Source organism: Antechinus flavipes, chromosome 1 (genome assembly GCF_016432865.1).
Source record: "Antechinus flavipes isolate AdamAnt ecotype Samford, QLD, Australia chromosome 1, AdamAnt_v2, whole genome shotgun sequence".
Classification (NCBI taxonomy): domain Eukaryota; kingdom Metazoa; phylum Chordata; class Mammalia; order Dasyuromorphia; family Dasyuridae; genus Antechinus; species Antechinus flavipes.
Genome location: NC_067398.1, coordinates 714,281,455 through 714,299,172, shown reverse-complemented (window position 1 = coordinate 714,299,172; position 17,718 = coordinate 714,281,455).

The window sequence follows — 17,718 nt, the reverse complement described above, 5'->3', positions numbered from 1 at the left end:
GGAGAAAACCCCTTCTAGGGAATGAAGAGCGGAAATGTGTGTGTGGATAAATGATGCTTTAGCTGCAGACGCTAAAGCGCTTTAATTAGCTCTCTCATCCTCCCCGGGAGACCCACCTCGATTTTCCTTATCTATTTCCCTCGCGCCTCCTCCCCCCAAGTTTTCATCTTTGCCCTATTGGTTCAAGAAATAGTTGAAGGGGCTGGGGACTACTGAAGGCTACCTTTCCTCTTCTCCTCCCCCCTCCCCCCCAGTATAGGATTACCTAATTACTTAGTATTAAAAACAAGCATCCCTTCCTTTCCCTTTGAGTGACAAACAAGAGGGAAATTATATATAATATAAAATATTATAATATATTACATATTATACATATATGTATTGTATTATATTCATTATATTATATATGCATTTTATATATGTAATATAGAAAGATAGATTTACATATATATGTGTATATATATACATATATACATATCTCTCTGTATATATACACAGACATATCCATAGTCTCCAATTTCTTGAGACAATAGAAAGATCAAATCTATAACCTGGTTCAAGCTGGGTTTCTGAAGGAAATCCCTGTCAGCCCCCCTTTTCGCTGCTTTTTGCCTGATTCTCCACCACCTCACATGACCAGCCTGTCTCTGTGTGGGCTTAACTTAGAGAAGGCTCATTGAAGAAGGACCAACAGGTCCCTTCTTCTGTCCCTGCACTCCTATTCCCAATTTTCACGTGGATGCCATTCCTGGCTGTGGTATTTAGGTTAGGGTTAGACTCTAACCCTAAATTCCAAGCTCATATTGGTCTGATCATCCTCAGTACGACACACTTGTACCTTGATCCCAACATAGTGATGTCATTTTGGGCCTCTTCAAGAGCAAAGGACAAAAACCACTCTAATTTCTTCTACTCCTCCCAAAATTAGTTCTATAAGACTGAGGTTTGTACCTTAATATCTGTGGGGTTTTTTAAAATTAATACCTTACCTCGGTATAATTTGTTCCCTTTGTAATTCTATGTATTTTCTTTTATGTATTTAAAAATGTAATTCTGAGAATGGATCCCTAGGCTTCACCAGACTATCTAAGGAGATCCCCAAAAAGGCAAAGAAGTCTGGACTGGGATAGTAATTGGTGTGCTGGAAGCCCCAAGGTCTCAGGAAGGAACTTGGAAAAAGCATTGGACTTGGAGTCAACAGACTTGTTTTGGAGTCCCAGCTCTGCCAATGAGTCATGAGCAGTTTTTGGTGGTTAGCAAAAGCTCTGCTGTGCTTAGGAACTGAGAGCACAGACTTTGTGGATAGCAAGTAAGATGATGATCTAATGGAAAGACCTTAAATGCCAGGCAAACTCGATTGGATGCTAGATTGGGCAACAGAGAGAACCACTGAAGACTTCTGACCAGTGACAAGACCAGAACTGTGCATGAGGTAATTCAGTCTGGCAGAGATCAAGAGAGAGTCAGGAATAGGGGCAGGATAAGGATAGAAGAAAACTATTAAATTCAGACACATATGGGAGGATTCATTTAAGAAGCAATGACCAAGGCTAACTCTCTAAAAGAGATAGAAGTTCCCCTCCCTCCCTTCTTTGCCGGGTGGCGGGGTTCCATATACTGTCAGACTCAGTTGATATATTGGTTTTCCTAATTTTGGGGGTTCCTTTAATTCTCTTACTCAGGGGCCTGAGTAAGGGAAGGAGAGTGGAATATTTGGAAACGAAGGTAATGTAAGAACCAGAAAATAGCAATAGGAAAAAATGTAATACCTTAGAGAAAATCAGAAACTATTGAAATATTCCAGGTGATGGTTAGTAAGGACTTAATAAGGGCAGTGGCAGCAGAAACAGAGGAAGGACAGATTGAAGGGCATGCACGGGACTGGGTATGAGGGATGGGGGAGAGGAGAGTCAAAGGTAATCCAGCCAGGTTTAGAACATGGCAACCGGGGTAAGTGGCTCCCCCACAGAGAGGACGGGGAGAAGCAGGACTGGGGGAAATAGCATTAGTTCAGCTTTGGCTTAAGGTGCTCTTGGCATATCCAGGTGGAGCTGCCTGGATGCAGCTGGAGCTCAGAAGGGAGGCCAACACTGGAGTTGTGGATGTGGGAGTCTCTGCCACAGGGGTGGTCACTGCAGTCTTGGGAGTAATTGAGACTGCCAAGGGGGTGAAGAGAGGAGCTCTCTGCAGTGAAAGAGGCAGACAATTGCCATCAGCTGCTGATTTATTTTGCTTTGACTTTGCAGTTCCATGAGAAAGAACTCGCTCCTTTCTCTTTCCTGTGTACCCTATTCCTGGGAATATGGAGTCATCATTTCCTTTAATCACCCAAAGACAACTAGACCTAAGAAAAAAGGGGGTACTTCCCCTTTAACTAGCATTGGCTAGAAGGATTGAGTTTCCTGGAATGGGATAGCTCCCAGTTCTGAGTGGAGAAGCCAACATGATAAAGCAAAAAAATTTTTTCCATTTAAAGATACAGTAGCACTTGTTAGAAAAGTAAAAATGCTGATAAACCACAAATACTAAGAAAGCAGCCATGTTTTGCAGGAGCTGAGAGGATGGGTCACCTTCCTGCATATGTGATTTGTGATAGGAGAGGGTCTCAAAAAAGGCCTCTGGCTCACAAGGATCTCTGTGTTCCCCTCCAAGGAAGTTATGATACTTGAAAGTCAGTGTTTCATAGGATTTAGAGCAGGACAGGACCTTGAGAATCAACAAGGTCATGAGGGAAATTATATATATGTGTATATATATGTAATATTATATATGTATTTGTATACATATAATATATATTATGTATGTATTTGTATACATATAATATATATTATATATGTATTTGTATATATAGACTATAGAAAGATACATTTTTATATTCATGTGTATATATGTTTATTATATATTATTATACACATATATTGTACACACATTATATATACATATACATATATATCATGAGGGAAAGGGTCCACACGTAGGCTGGGTAAAGGTAAAAATGTATTGGGATGGGAGGAGAATAACCTAACTTCCTAGCTCTTCCACTACCACAGCCAAAGGGGAGCTGGGGAGGACTTTGAGAACTAAGAGTCTGTGCTGAGGCTGCATAAAAAAGGAATTGTCAGAAATCCCCACTCACTGCTATAAGCAGAAAAGTGGAAAGAAGTATGTGAGCACCCTGAATGGGATCTGGTTCTAGAATGGCTTACAGATAGCTTATTACTTGCACTCCTAAGGTCCATAAAGAAGCAGCAGGTTGGGAATGTTTTTATTTCTGAAATACTAGAATGGATATACCCCCTCCGACCCCCCCATTCCCCCCTCCCCACACACACATACTTACGTTTTCAGGATCACACTTGTAGTCTTGGCTTGGAATAAGGGATTCCGAAACCCAAAAGTTCTGGGAAAGAAAGGGCTGAACATTTCAGCACTGAAAGTCTGGACAGCTCCATGCACTTCAGGATGTGCTGAATCTGGAGGTGCTTCTCCACATCATACCCAACAGCTGTTTGTTTTGTTGTTGTGGGAAGGGTTTTTTGGTGGTCGACTGATAGTGGATAGAGCGCTGGGCCTGGAGTCAAGAAGATCTGCAAATCTGGCCTCAGACAGTTACGAGTTGAACCACCCTGGATTAGTCACTTTATACTGTTTGCCTCAGTTTCCTCAATTGTAAAATGAGCTGGAGAAGGAAATGACTGCTTGTCCAATATCTTTGCCAATAAAACCCAAATGGGGTTATGAAAAGTTAGACACCATTAACAAAAACAACCAACAAAATTAGCCTCAAGATAAATCAGGTCCAGGGGGTGATAGTGGGGGCAAAGATTCCCTGATCCCCTTTGCTCTTTCCTGAGTCTAGGGACACCAGACACCACCTATAGCCCAGGTCATGTTTGCTAGGGAAGTTGAACTCTGGATATTTGCTTTTTTTGTTCTCTTACTTCCCTTTGCCTTCTAATCTCCTCTTTCCCTTTCCTTGTTACATCTGTTCTTAATACCGAATTAAATTAAACTCAACAGCTATTTGAGTTCCCATCATGTTCAGCAAGTCACTCTCCTTCATCCTCTTCCCTGTTTTTCCCACCCAACTTTTTTGCCTTTCCCTCACCTCTTCTGTCCCTCTGTTCTTTATTTGGTCCCTCCCTCTATACTTAAATTTCGCATCCTTTCTCTCCCTCCCCATTCATGTTCTGTTTCTTCCTACTTTATCCCTCCCCCCCCATCCATTCATTCTCTTCCTTCCCTTTCTGTATCATTTTCCCTCAGCTTCTGCTTGCTCTTGTCCTTCATTTCCTTTTTTCATCTCACTCCCTCTTTTCTCTTTGGCCTATTTTCCTATGGTATTGATTCTTTTCCTATCTTTACCTTCCTTATTCCCTCCTTGTTTCTTTCTCCTATTTATCTCTCTCCTTCCTCTCTCTCCCTTCATCCCCTTTCTTTCTTTCTTTTCTTTCTCATCTCTCCCTCCTATTTACTTCCTTTCTCTCCTATCTTCCATTTCTCCCTTTTATTCTACCCCCCGAGTCTCCTTCCTTCTTCCCCACCTCCTTCTAGGAGTTGCCCTATTTTTATAATGCTCAATAATGATTTATAATAAAAGGAAAAATATTTTCTTCTCTAATCTCCTTTTAATAGAAGCAGCAAAACACCCCGGCAATTTAGGTCTGATCGTCACCAGGTTCTGCATACAGCACCATCCTCAATTCCGATCTCCGCCCCCACCCAGTCAACATCCAGACTACACAGGGTCCTTTAATCCTGTGTTCTCCTTCATTGCTTTCCACCCACAAATAGAACCCACCAGGAAACACACCAGAAATTTATGAAAAACCTAACCCCCCCCACCAAGACTGTTGAAAAAGGATCATTTGTTCCCATGGGCTGTTACATAAGAGTCTGAATTTTATTGGAAAGGTCAGAGGCTGGTTGCTGCATTCAAATTTCTGTTCTCCCCTCTGGTTCTTGGCAATTAAAGATTAATAATTTTTGGCAGGTTGCTTTTGAGACAGTAGGAGATGAGATGACTCATTAGGTTGGACAAAATGGTCACTCCTCAATAATAATTAGAAAAATAGTACATGGGCTACTGTGTTCCTATCATTTTATTCTGTATGATCCTTCACTCAATGTACCTATGGAACTCACTGATGCTTAAACTCAGCATTCCCATCTTCTCTTGTCCCCAGGGCCTGGAAGACTCTATCTTCCCTTTCTTTCCTTCCAGTCCCCAGCTTTCCCCAGAACTTAGTTCAAATGCCACCTCCTCCTGGGCTCCTTAATCCACCTCCTCCTAATTCTCTGTTGTTAGTTCTCTCTCCCTCCTTAAATTGCCATGTATGTTCTCTGAATACTAGTTGTATTTGCAAACTCCTCGACTCCAATGAGTTATTGGCGTTAATTCATTTGAATCTCAGCACCTAGGACAGTGCCTTTATTCCTTTGTCAAGATTTGCAGGTTTTACTTATCTTGGGCACTCTCTCCTCAGAGACAAACAGCAACTTAACTGCAGACAAGGGACACCAGTGGCTCAGGAAGGTCAAATGATTTGTTTAGGGCTATACAAGTAGTACGAAATCATAGGCAGAATGTGACCTTCGCTCTAGCTACAACTCACTGTTCCACTCACACATGAGAGAAGCCTAATCAATTGTGCTGACTTGAATTGTCTCTCCCCTCATCCATGGCTAATCTAGAGCAAATGAATTGTTTGAACCAATAACTCAAAGATCCCTAGAGTGGGATTTTAGATCCTGGGACACTCCCTACCCCAGTTCTCCCTCGGATGGATGTCCTCTGTGCTTCATGAAACAAAGAGAATTTTTTTCTGTGACTAATTCAAAGAATGATGAGAGGCTCCTTTACATATCTCCCAGGGATCAGGAAAGCAAGATGCAGGAACTGAGCAGCAATGAGTGTGGAGCAGGAAACATGGAGGGGACTCACAAAACTTAGCAGTTTGACTTCAAAGTGCAATAATGGACATTAATAATATTGACCCTGAGATCAGGAAATTAAGAGCCATTTATTAATGCTTACTATGTACAATTGCTACTCTAAGCTCTAAAGAGACAGAGAGGCAACCTCCACCCCCACCCCCACCCCCCAAAAAAGAAAAAACAGCAACAGTCTTTCCCAGACCTAATGGAGACAAAACATAAATAACTAGGAACATGAAGGATACATACAAAGTAGATGGAAGATTTGGCTAGGAAAGGCTTCCTGCAGAATATGGGATTTAAGCTGACTCAAAAGAAGCCAGGAGACAGAAGTAAAAGTGAGGAAGGGGGGAATTCTAGCCAGTATAAAGGCATGAAAACAGGAGATGAAATGCTCCCATAGAAGCAACAGGAAGGCCAGTGGCGATAGATGGTGGAAAATGGTGTATGAAGGTGTGTGAAGAATGAAGAGGCAGGAAAGCCATGTCACAAAAGCTTTAAAGGCCAGGGGATTTTGTATTTGATCATGGAGGTAACCGGATTAGATAGATGGGGATCAACAAACTGAAGTTGATCGACTATGGTTAGATCCAAGCTTTAGGGGAAAAAAATGCCTTGGAAGCTTTGTAGAGAATGGATTGAAGTCAAAAGAGACTTGAGACAGAGTAATAAAAGACTATTGAGATTGTCCACTTGAAAGGTAATGGGATCCTGAACTGGGATATACTAGAAAATCTAGAGTTGTGAAGATGTTTAGAATCAACATAATTTGGTAACATTGCAAATGTGCTGTGAGTTCAAATGATGCAAGTTGAGAGCCTAAGTGACAGGGACAGTAGTGATCTATTGGCATTAATGGGAAAGTTGAGAGAAGAAGATTTGGGGAAAAGATTATGTGCTCCAATTTGGATATGTTGAACTAGAGACATCTATTGGACATATAGTTCAATATGTCCAAAAGGCAAGTGATGACATTGGTTTGGAGCTAATATAGGTGGATAGATAGATCTGCGAGTTTTATATAGAAAGTAGATAGATGGATATATAGATAGATGGATGGATGGATGGATGGATGGATGCATGGATGGATAGATAGATAGATAGATAGATGTGAGAGTCATCGGGTAGTATAGAGAGAGCTGGGAGTCATCTGCATAGAAAGGATAACTGAAACCATAGGAGTAGATGACCTAATGAAACAGTATAGAAAAAAAAAGACGGCCCAGATAGTCCCTTGAGATATAACCACAGTTAATATAGATGACCAGCCAAGGAAACTGAGAAGCAATCAGACAAATAGAAGGAAAACAAGGAGAGGACAGTGTCACAAAAACCTAAAGTGAAGATTTTTTTTCCAGAAGCTAAGTCCATATTTTCAAAAACTGTAGGAAGGGATGATGGGAAAAGGCACCTGGATTTGGCAATTAAAAAATCACTAGTAACTTTGGAGAAGGCAGTTTTAGTTTCATGAAGAGATTGGAAACCAGATTACAGGGGTATAAGATGAGAATGAGAGTAGGGAAGTGGGGGATTTTCTAGTGGAAACAACTTTTTAAAATTTAGCTGAGAGCAAAAGGAGAGATAGAAGATAATGCTTAACAGGGATGAGAGAATCAAGAAAAGATTCAACATTAAAAGGATGGTGGGACAGACTTTAGAATAGATAATGTCAGAACTGGCAGGGACCTTAAAACACTGGTTATTAAGAGTTGGAAAAGACCTTAGAACACAGAACCTAGAATACCTAGGAATAAGGGACCATAAAGAGCATGTGGCCCAATTCCCTTATTTTAGCTGGATTTATTGAGTCCAGTCACTGATTGTCTTCTTCACCTAGAATTCCCTTTCTTCTCCCCTCTATCTCCAGGCTCCTTTCATGTTCAAGCTAAAGTCCTACCTTCCACAAGAAGTCTTCTGGGTCCCCTTTACTGCCAGGGCTTTCCTCTGTGATTGTCATTAAGTCATTTCCCAATTCTTTGTGATCCCCATTTGAGATCTTCTTAGCAAAAATACTGGAGTGGTCTGCCATTTTCTTCTCCAGCTCATTTTACAAATAAGGTAAGTGAGGCAAACAGGGTGATATGACTTGCTCAGGGTCACATAGCTAATATGTGTCTAAAGTCCATTTGAGGGGCAGCTAGGTGGGACAGTGGATAGAGTCCCAGCCCTGAAGTCGGGAGGACCTGAGTTCAAATCTGGTCTTAGATGTCCTAGCTGTGTGACCCTGGACAAGTCATTTAACCCCAATTGCCTCAGGGGAAAAAAATCAATAAAAAAAATTAAGTCCATTTGAACTCAGGTCCTCTTTGTCCAGGGTCAGAGGACTATCTACAGAGCCACCTACCTGCATCCCTCTTCCCTCCCCCCATTTCCCTCCTGATATATCCTGTCTATATCTTATTTGTATGTAACTGTTTACAATTGACTCTTCTATTAAATTGTGAGCTCCTTTAAAGCAGGGGTCGTTTCTTGCCTTTGTTATCTCTAGGGAAGGAGTGAGTTTTTGACTGACTGTCTAGATGGGGTGGTGGATAAAAGTCTACACATGAAGAAAGAAAGACCTGAATTCAAATTCTGTCTCATACAAATGGGACACATCCGGTCAAACCTATTTAATAACAAGTCCTTCCTCCAAGGACTATTATGGTGAGCACTGAGAATACTATGGGTGTTTTCCAAATCTGGAAATAAATGGCGATTATTATAACTGAGGAAACAGGCCCCGGGTTGAATATTCTCTGTTTAAGAACTCGGGAATGCACTGTGAAAAGATTTCCAGAAATAATAAAAAGCATGAATAAAATCTGAATCTAAATGGTTCGAAGCCTGAAGGGGGTTTAATATTGAACATGTTTGGAGTTCCCGTATGTAGATAAATCCTATTTAGATGATCTTATAATAAATCCATAATAACAATTTTATGAGTAGCCCCTTGATATCGTGCACTTAGGCAGAAGGATAGACACGTTTCCCCCACCCGGACTTTCCTGCTTCCTTCCGCCCCCAAGAAAGCTCCCGCTCCACCCGCCCTTTCCGCTGTCCCCTGTGGCCGCCCCCTCCCCTGTGTCCCCCAAGCCTCACTAATCTCCCACTGTCTCTGGGACAAGGTTCCGCCCCCCAGTTATATCTGGTCTCGTGCATTCGCTGTAAGTCAGGCTGCTGGAAGCACTCGGGGCTGATTCTCGGGGGGCTGGGGGCTGGGCCGGTCTCAAGTCCCCCGGAGACTGTGGGAAGTGCCGGGTCCTCGCGGGACACCCCAGCGTGTCTGAGAAGAGCCGTTTGCACGGGGTCTCTCCCATTAGACTGGGAGCTTATCGAGGGCGGGGGTCACTTTATGCCTTTCTTCACATCCTCTCAGGCACGGTTCCTGGCAAACCATGGGCGCTTAATGATTGCTCCTTGGTCCTTTAGAAAGAGGAGCCAGGAACTGGATCCCAGACCAATTTTTAATAGCACGAGGCCAAGCGTGCAGGCCCAGCTCGCCCCCACGCGGCGCCTCCGGGAAGTGCCAGACGCTCGGTCCTCCGGCTCCGCTTCCCCACTTTCCCCCGCCCCTATGGACCTCCGGAAGTTGCCGAACGCTCGGTCCTCCCTTTCTTGCTCCCCCCTCTCCCCGCCCCCCCCCCGGACTCCGGAAATTGCCGAGGACAGCCTCCCACCCCGCCCCTGCAACCCGACCGGGGGGCTCTGCCGCTGAGCTGGGCCCGAGGCGACCGAGGGGCCCGGGGCTGGGAAAGGCGACGGCGAAGCCCGCCACGACCCCCTTTATCATAAGCAGGCGATAGTGGCGACCATTGTCTAGCATCACCTCTGTGACCCTAGGGATTGGGGGTGACCCCGGAGCATGCTGGGTAGGCAGGATTTTCTCCTGCTCTTTCGGGGCCGGAGGGAAAGATAGGACATGGGAGAGGCGGGGCCGGAACCCTGAGGGACAGGAACAGAGCCTATGGGTGAAAGAGAGGGGCGGGCCTAGGGAAATGAGGGGCGTGGCCCGAGCTCAAACTAGGGAGGGAAAAGGGTCCGCTAGATCTTTCCAACATGCTCCCACTGTTCTCCCACCCCCAACCCCCAGAAAGGGCTAAATCCCCCCATACACACACATTCCCAGAGTCACACAGGATAGCAGCAACAGGGCTGAGTGGGATAGGGATGGATTGGGGTGGTTGGGATGGAATGGGATGGGATTGTTTGGGATAAGATGGGATGGAGTGGGATTGGGATGGGATGGGTTGGGATGGGATAGGGTAAGATTGGATAGGGATAGGGTAGGACGAGATGGGATGGGTTGGGTTGGGTTGGGAGGGGGATGAATTGGAATAAGAGGGGTTCGAGTGGGATGGGTTAGGATGGAGTGAGTTGGGATAAGATAGGGTGGAAATGGGTTGATTGGGATGTGATTGGGGATGAATTGGGTTGGGGATAATTAGGATGGGTCAGGGTAGGATGGGATGGAATGGGATGAGTATGGGTTGATTAGGTTGGAATAGATGGGATGGGATGGTGGGATGGATCGGGATGCTGTTCCAGGTGTCCCAGTCGAACACAGATCTGGAACTGGAAGAGATCTTAGAGATTCCCTAATTGAAATCCCTTATTTTACACAGGAAGAAACTGAGGTTCAAAACCAGCAATTTATAGGAGGTTACACAGCGACAGAGCCAGGGTTTTGCATTCAGGGAATAGATAGTTGTGGGACGAAGGGGACCACTGACTCTGGCTTCTATATTCGGTGTAGGGTATAAAGCCTAAGAAGACTGGAAGGGCAGGAAGAGGTCAGGACACGAATGCCAAACAGAGGTGTTTCTGTGTTATCCTGGAGGTGATAAGGAGCTCTGAGTTAAGGGTTGACATGGTGGAACCTGAGCATTGAGAAGATCGCTTTGATAACTGAGAAGACTGGGGAAAGACACGAAGCAGGGAGACCTAGCAATGGCTGTTGTCACAATCCAGGGGTGAGGGGATGAGGACTCTCAGCTCAAGCTCTACAAGCCATTCTACTGGGCTTATACCACCTCCACACCTGATCTCCCCTTTCTGTTGTGCTGACTCTGACCCTGTACCCATAATGAGCTCCTTCCTCCCCTGGACTCTAAAACTTCCTTCAAAGTTCTACTGAAGGACCCCAATCTTCAGGAGGCCTTTTCTGAGGCTATTGAGTCATTTTTTCATTTCCAAATGACTCTATAGATACTTATCTGTGTCCACATTATTTTGTTGTTTTCTCCCAAATGAGTTCTTACCCTCTTGGGGATCACGCATTTCTTTATCCATCTGATGAAGTTTATGGATGCCTCTTCAGATTCATATTTTTAAATACATTAAAAAGACATAGAATTACAAAGAAACCATTGTACAGAAATACTTATCAAGATATTAAAAAAAATTTTTAATTAAAAAAAAACCCTGAATTCATGGACCCCAGGTTACTAGTAGACTATATAGTAGATTCTAATTTTCCTCTGGACAAGAATAGCTTTTGCTTTCCCAGCACCTAGCACTGTACCTGTCTAAAGTAAGCCTTTGGCAAAGTCAGGAACTATATGAACACAACCACAAAATACTTTCCATACTAATAAAGTCAGATCTAATCAATTGGAAAAATATCAATTGGGGGGAAAAAAAATCAAGTGCTCTGACTGAACGAATATAATAAAAATGACAAATTTACCTAAATTAATCTACTTATTCAGTGCCGTACCAATCAAACTCCCAAGAAATTATTTTACAGATCTTAAAAAAAAAACAATAACAAAGTTCAACTGGAAGAACAAAAGGTCAAAACCATTTGACATTGGCTAAGAAATAGAGTAGTCCATCATTGGAATAGGTGAGTCAATTCAAAATAGTCAATGACTCTAGTAATCTTGTGTTCGACAAACCCAAAGACCCCAACTTTTGGGATAAGAACTCACTATTCAGATTTAGAGTGCCGCGTTCAGAAGCAGCTCTCACTTGATCCTCCCTTTTTGATCCTCCCTGCCCGCTAATCCAGCAGCATGTGTCAGACTGAATTTGAACGAGCTGCAGAAGTCAAAAACTTGAAGTCCAAACCAAATGATGAGGAGATATTGTTCATCTATAGTCACTACAAACAAGCCACAGTGGGAGATATAAATACAGAGCGTACAGAGCGCCCGGGTATGATTGACTTCAGAGGCAAAGCTAAATGGGATACCCGGAACTCTTTGAAAGAAAAATCCAGCAACAAGAAAACTGTTCGGTTCTGCACACATATATTGTATCTAGGATATACTGCAACCCATTCAACATGTAAAGGACTCTTGCCATCTGGGGGAAGGGATGGAGGGAGGGAGGGGAAAAATCGGAACAGAAGTGAATGCAAGGGATAATGCTGTAAAAAATTACCCTGGCATGCGTTCTATCAATAAAAAGTTATTAAAAAATTTTAAAAAAAAGAAAGAAAAATCCAAAGAAGATGCCATGAAAGCTTACATTGCAAAAGTGAAAGAACTGAAAAAATACAGAATATAAAAGAAATTGGATTCAAACAATCGGCCATGCACTTGGAAGTTAAATTAAAATAATGCTTTGATTTCCTCATTCTGTGGTCAAAATCAAACCCGTGTAAATAATGTGCAGCAGTGACAGTTGGCATGGCTACTCTAGGCCCATCTGGTTACACAGCTGTCTAGCTGTTGAATTGAAAAGTCAAACAGTTACTAATCTTGGCTCAGTAGCTTTAACTGATAAATCAATAAAGTGCATTTGTTACTTAAAAAAAAAAGAATTCACTATTTGACAAAAAGTACTGCGAAAATTGGAAACTAGTATGGCAGAAATTAGGTATTGACCCACACCTAACACCGTATACCAAGATAAGGTCGAAATGGGTTTATGATTTAGACATAGTGGAGTGTTATTAGCAGAACATGGGACAGTTTACATCTCAGATCTGTGGAGAAGGAAAGAATTTGAGGCTGGAGAAGAACTGGAGTTCATTATTGAACACAAAATAGATCATTTTGATTCTATTAAATAGTTTTTGTACAAACAAAATTAATGCAGACAAGATTAGAAGGAAGCAATAAACTGGGAAAACATTTTTACATCTAAAGGTTCTGATAAAGGCCTCATTTCCAAAATAGATAGAGAATTGACTCAAATTTATAAGAATTCAAGCCATTCTCTAATTGCTAAATGGTCAAAGGATCTGAACAATTTTCAGATGAAGAAATTAAAACCATTTCTAGCCATATGAAAAGGTGCTCCAAATCACTATTGATCAGAGAAATGTAAATTAACACAACTCGGAAGTATCACCACACACCTCTCAGATTGGCTGAGATGACAGGAAAAGATCAGATGAATATTAGAGGGGGTGTGGGAAAACTGGGACACTAATACATTGTTGGTGGAGTTGTGAACGGATCCAACCATTCTGGAGAGTTATTTGAAACTATGCCCAAAGAGCTATCAAATTATGCATCCCCTTTGACCCAACAATGTTTCTACTGGGCTTATATCCCAAAGAGATCTTAAAGGAGGGAAAGGGACCCACATGTGCAAAAATGTTTCTGGTAGTCCTTTTTGTACTGGCAGGAAACTGGAAACTGAGTGGATGCCCATCCATTGGAGAACAGCTGAGTAAATTGTGGTATATGAACGTTATGGAATATTATTGTTCTGTAAGAAAGGACCAGCAGGATGAATACAGAGAGGCTTGGAGAGACTGACAGGAACTGATGCTGAGGGAAATGAGCAGAACTAGGAGATCATTGTGCACAGCAACGTCAATACTATACAATGATCAATTCTGATGCACGTGGCTCTCTTCAACAATGAGATGATTCAGGCCAGTTGCAATGGTTTTGTAATGGAGAGAGCCTCCTGCATCCAGAGAAAGGGTTGTGGGGACTGAGTGTGGATCACAATGTAGCATTTTCACTCTTTCTATTGTTTGTTTGCTTTTTGTTTTCTTTCTCTTATTTTTCCTTTTTGATCTGATTTTTCTTGTGCGGCAAGATAATTGTGTAAATATGTATGAATATATTGGATTTAACATATATTAATTACTTGCCATCTAGGAGAGGGGGTGTAGGGAAAGGGAGAAAATTTGGAACACAAGGCTTTATGTTGAAAAACCATCCATGCATATATATTTATTATTATTATTATTATTATTATTATATATTTTTTGCTGAGACAATTGGGGTTTAGTGACTTGCCCAGGGTCACACAGCCAGGAAGTGTTGTGTCTGAGATCAGATTTGAACTCAGGTCCTTCTGACTTCAGGGCTGGCGCTCTAACCACTGCGCCCCCTAGCTGCCCCTATGCATATGTTTTGAAAATAAAAAACTAATTAAAATTTTTTTCTAAGTAAGCCTTTGATCAGTTGTTATTAGGCTGAATTAATTTGGAGTAAGCCTCCCAGGAGCCTGGGACCCAGGCAGCCTGAGTGCTCCCACAGGTATCACTTGGTTCCTGCTCTTCCGGGGGGTCTAGGCTACAATAGTTATGAAGCTGCTGAGCTTTTTAGTTTGTTTTTGAGAAATCAAGTGGGCCCAGCTCTCTGGGACTGATGAGAGACATTCCAGCCACCGAGGAGCAGGGAATCCTGGGAAAGCCAGGCACCCTGCCTCCCAGCACTCAGAGCATCCCCTTCCCTGGTGTCTGGGTCCCAAGCAGAGGATCGGATGCCCATGGGCTCCAAGGCCTGAATTAGCTGGGAGGGGGGGCTCCCTGGGCTTTCTGTAGCCCTGTCAGGGCCTTTGTTCCTGACAGCACTTTCCCTGCCCACGGCCTCCGTGCCAGCCTGGCCAGGGGGGCTCCTCGGTTTGCTGCTTGTCTCCTGAGATGGCTGCACTCATCACTCCTCCCCCTGCTCTGCCAGTGCCGAGACTGCGTACCCATAAATCCCCACAGGCTGGTCACCTGTCCTGTCTGCCGGGCCTTGAGCCACTCCGCTGCTCCGTGGGACTCCTGTTTCTCCCTTCGAGGCAAGGACTTCTCTGGGACCTAGGCCGGATACCCTGTCCCCTTCACCCGCCGCTTCTTGTGCCCCCAACCAGAAGAACCTGCCCGCTGCACGTTCCGCCGTCCCTGCTCTCTGCCCTGCCATCGGCGCAACTTCACAAACCCACAGCCCCCGACTCCCCAAGGCCCTTGGTTTGTATTTAAGTGTTTTTTCACCAATGTTTTCCCCAGGAAGAGGTTGGGAAACAGAGCAACTAAGAGCTGATGGGGCCGACGGGGAAGGGAGACACAACAAAGACAAAAGTCTTTGACATCACGATGCAGGAGCGGCTACCTGCCCAGCGGATGCGCTCTGGCCCCAGAATCCCAGGGACCTGAATTCAAATCCAGCCTCAGTCACTTAGTAACTGTGAGATCCCGGGCTCTTTACCCCAGTTGTCCAAAATGATACAGGTCAAGGGCCTGTACATTTTGACTTGTAAACATTTTATTTCTATACTTTGTTTATTTGATTTGATTTTTATTTTCATTTCTAAGTTATCTCCCTCTACCTTTCCCCAACCCAGGAAGAAGGCAAGAAATAGAAAATTCATATTATATTCATATAAATAATTTCATACATTATTCATATAATATTCATATAAACAAATAAATTCATATCATACAGATGAAGTCAACATGTTTCCACATCAACCATATGTTTGTCCTCGAAGGGAGAGAGTTGAGGCAGTTCGAGCTGTGAACAGGGCAAAGGATGGGAGTTAGGAAGACCACGGTTCACATCCTGTCTCCGGTTCTTACTAGAGCTGTGGGACAGCCTCAGTTTCCTCATCTGCAAAATGGGGGTCAATAACAGCATCTTGCTCCCCGTGGTGATGAGGAACAAATAAGTTGCAAATTTTGAAAAGCTTTATAAATGCTAACTGTTCTTATTGTCATGAGCCAGGGAGGGAGGGACAAGCACAGACCCCCAAAGGGGTTTCCTCAGCCATTCCTAAGGGGCAGAGCGGAGACTGGAACCCAAACCAGCCTTTGAATCGCAGACCAGTGTTTTCTCTTCTTAGACCCGGATGTCTCCATGTTCGGGAAGAAGGGACGGGTCCATCCCGACACTCGCAGGAGGAGGATAAAACGTTCCATCCCTGGGGATCTCGCTGGGGGTGGGGGATGCTGGGATCCATGACAGGGCTAAGTCTCATTCTGCATGACAGGACGGCGCCGGCCCCAGAGTCAGGAATTAAAATCTGGCCTCAGACTAGCTGTTTGCCTCAGTTTCCTCATCTGTAAAATGAGCTGGAGGAGGAAATGGAAAACTGCTCCTGTGTCTCTGCCAAGAAAACCCCAAATGGAGGGTCAGATATGACCGAAAAAACAGCCGGACACCCACATGACTGGCCTGCGGAGGGACTGGAAACCAGACCCAGAGATCTGGGGCTTGAGTAGGTGTGGGTCCTCGCCCCGGTGCTGGGGATGGACACGTCCAGGATCCCCCTGTTCTGTGGTTCTCGCCAACGCCCCTAAAGGCTCGGCCGGTCCTTGGTGTGGAAGGCCGCCCCCGGTCCGGGACGGAGGCCATTGTGTCCCTCAGCAGAGGGAGACCAAGCAGCCCCTCACCCGCTCTGGGGCCCCATCCCCAAGCCTGACTCCTGGTAGCTGAGGGTCAGATGGGTACAAGTGCTTGGGGCCTCTATGCCTCCTTCCCAGCCGGGCCAGGTCCTAGGGTCACTCTGAGCCGCTCGAAGTTGTGGGTCCTGCCCCTTTCACCCACTGCTTGCTGCCCCCCCCTGCAGTTCCCCGCCTGCGCCCTCCAGAGCCAGCCACAAGCCCCGTGGGTTCCCGGCCGGGCTGGGCTCAGCCTGGCCCAGGGCTCCTCTCTGTGGCGTCTCTGCCAGTGGCTGCAGGCAGGGACAGGACCCGGAGGTGCCTCCCAGACTGCAGCAGGGAGATGAGCCAAGGCTAGCCCCTTCTTGTTCTGCAGGCCTGGCCACCGGCCACGGCCTTTGATTTATGCCCCTCGGTGCCCGCTGCCTGCTCCAGCCCTTCCTCGGGATGACTTTGCTGGCTGCCGAGTTTCTGAGCCTTAAGCCTCTTATTCCTCCCAACTCCAGGGCCTCCTTTCTCTCCTCAATAAAACACAGACTGCTGGAGGAGGACTTCTCTGGGCCTCAGTTTCCCCGGCTGTAAAGTTTCCTTTCAGTCCAAAATATTATTCTGTGATCTCTTAAGAGCCCTTCCAGCCCTAGATGATAAGATGGTTTGCTCTGGTTTTGTTGTGGTTGTTTTTTTCCCAGCCAGAACCTTTGCTTTTCACTGAATTTTATAGGAGTCTCTCCTCTCCCCTCTCCATTTCCCTCAGCCGGGGATCTCTGGCCCCCAGGGCCCCCATGGGGGTTCCTCACTCTTGTTAGTGCCCAGACCCTTGCCGAGATGCCTGCCTGGGCAAGGGCTTCCTCTAGCCCAGTGAGCTGCCCACACGCCCAGTGCCCAGCGCCAAGCCATCACCGCCAGCCTCCCAGAGAACTAGAACCAGACTTTCTTGGGCTCCCAGAAATCCCTCTGCCTCTGGCTCTCGCCGTGCAGAGCCTCCCGACTCTTCCCTGCTGTCCATCCCTTCCTCCTCAGTTGTCTCCTTTCTTACTTCTCTGGGCATTGGAAGTCCTCGGGAAAAGGGAGGGCTTTGCACATAGTAGGCATATTTCCAGTGCTTTGCACATAGTAGGCATTTAATAAAGAATTCTTAAATGAGTGAATCTTGCAACATTCTCTGCCCTCCAGAAGCTTCCATCCTAGGGGACAGAGGGAAGAAGAGACAGGGAGACACGATGTATGTCCAGGTAAGAAAATAC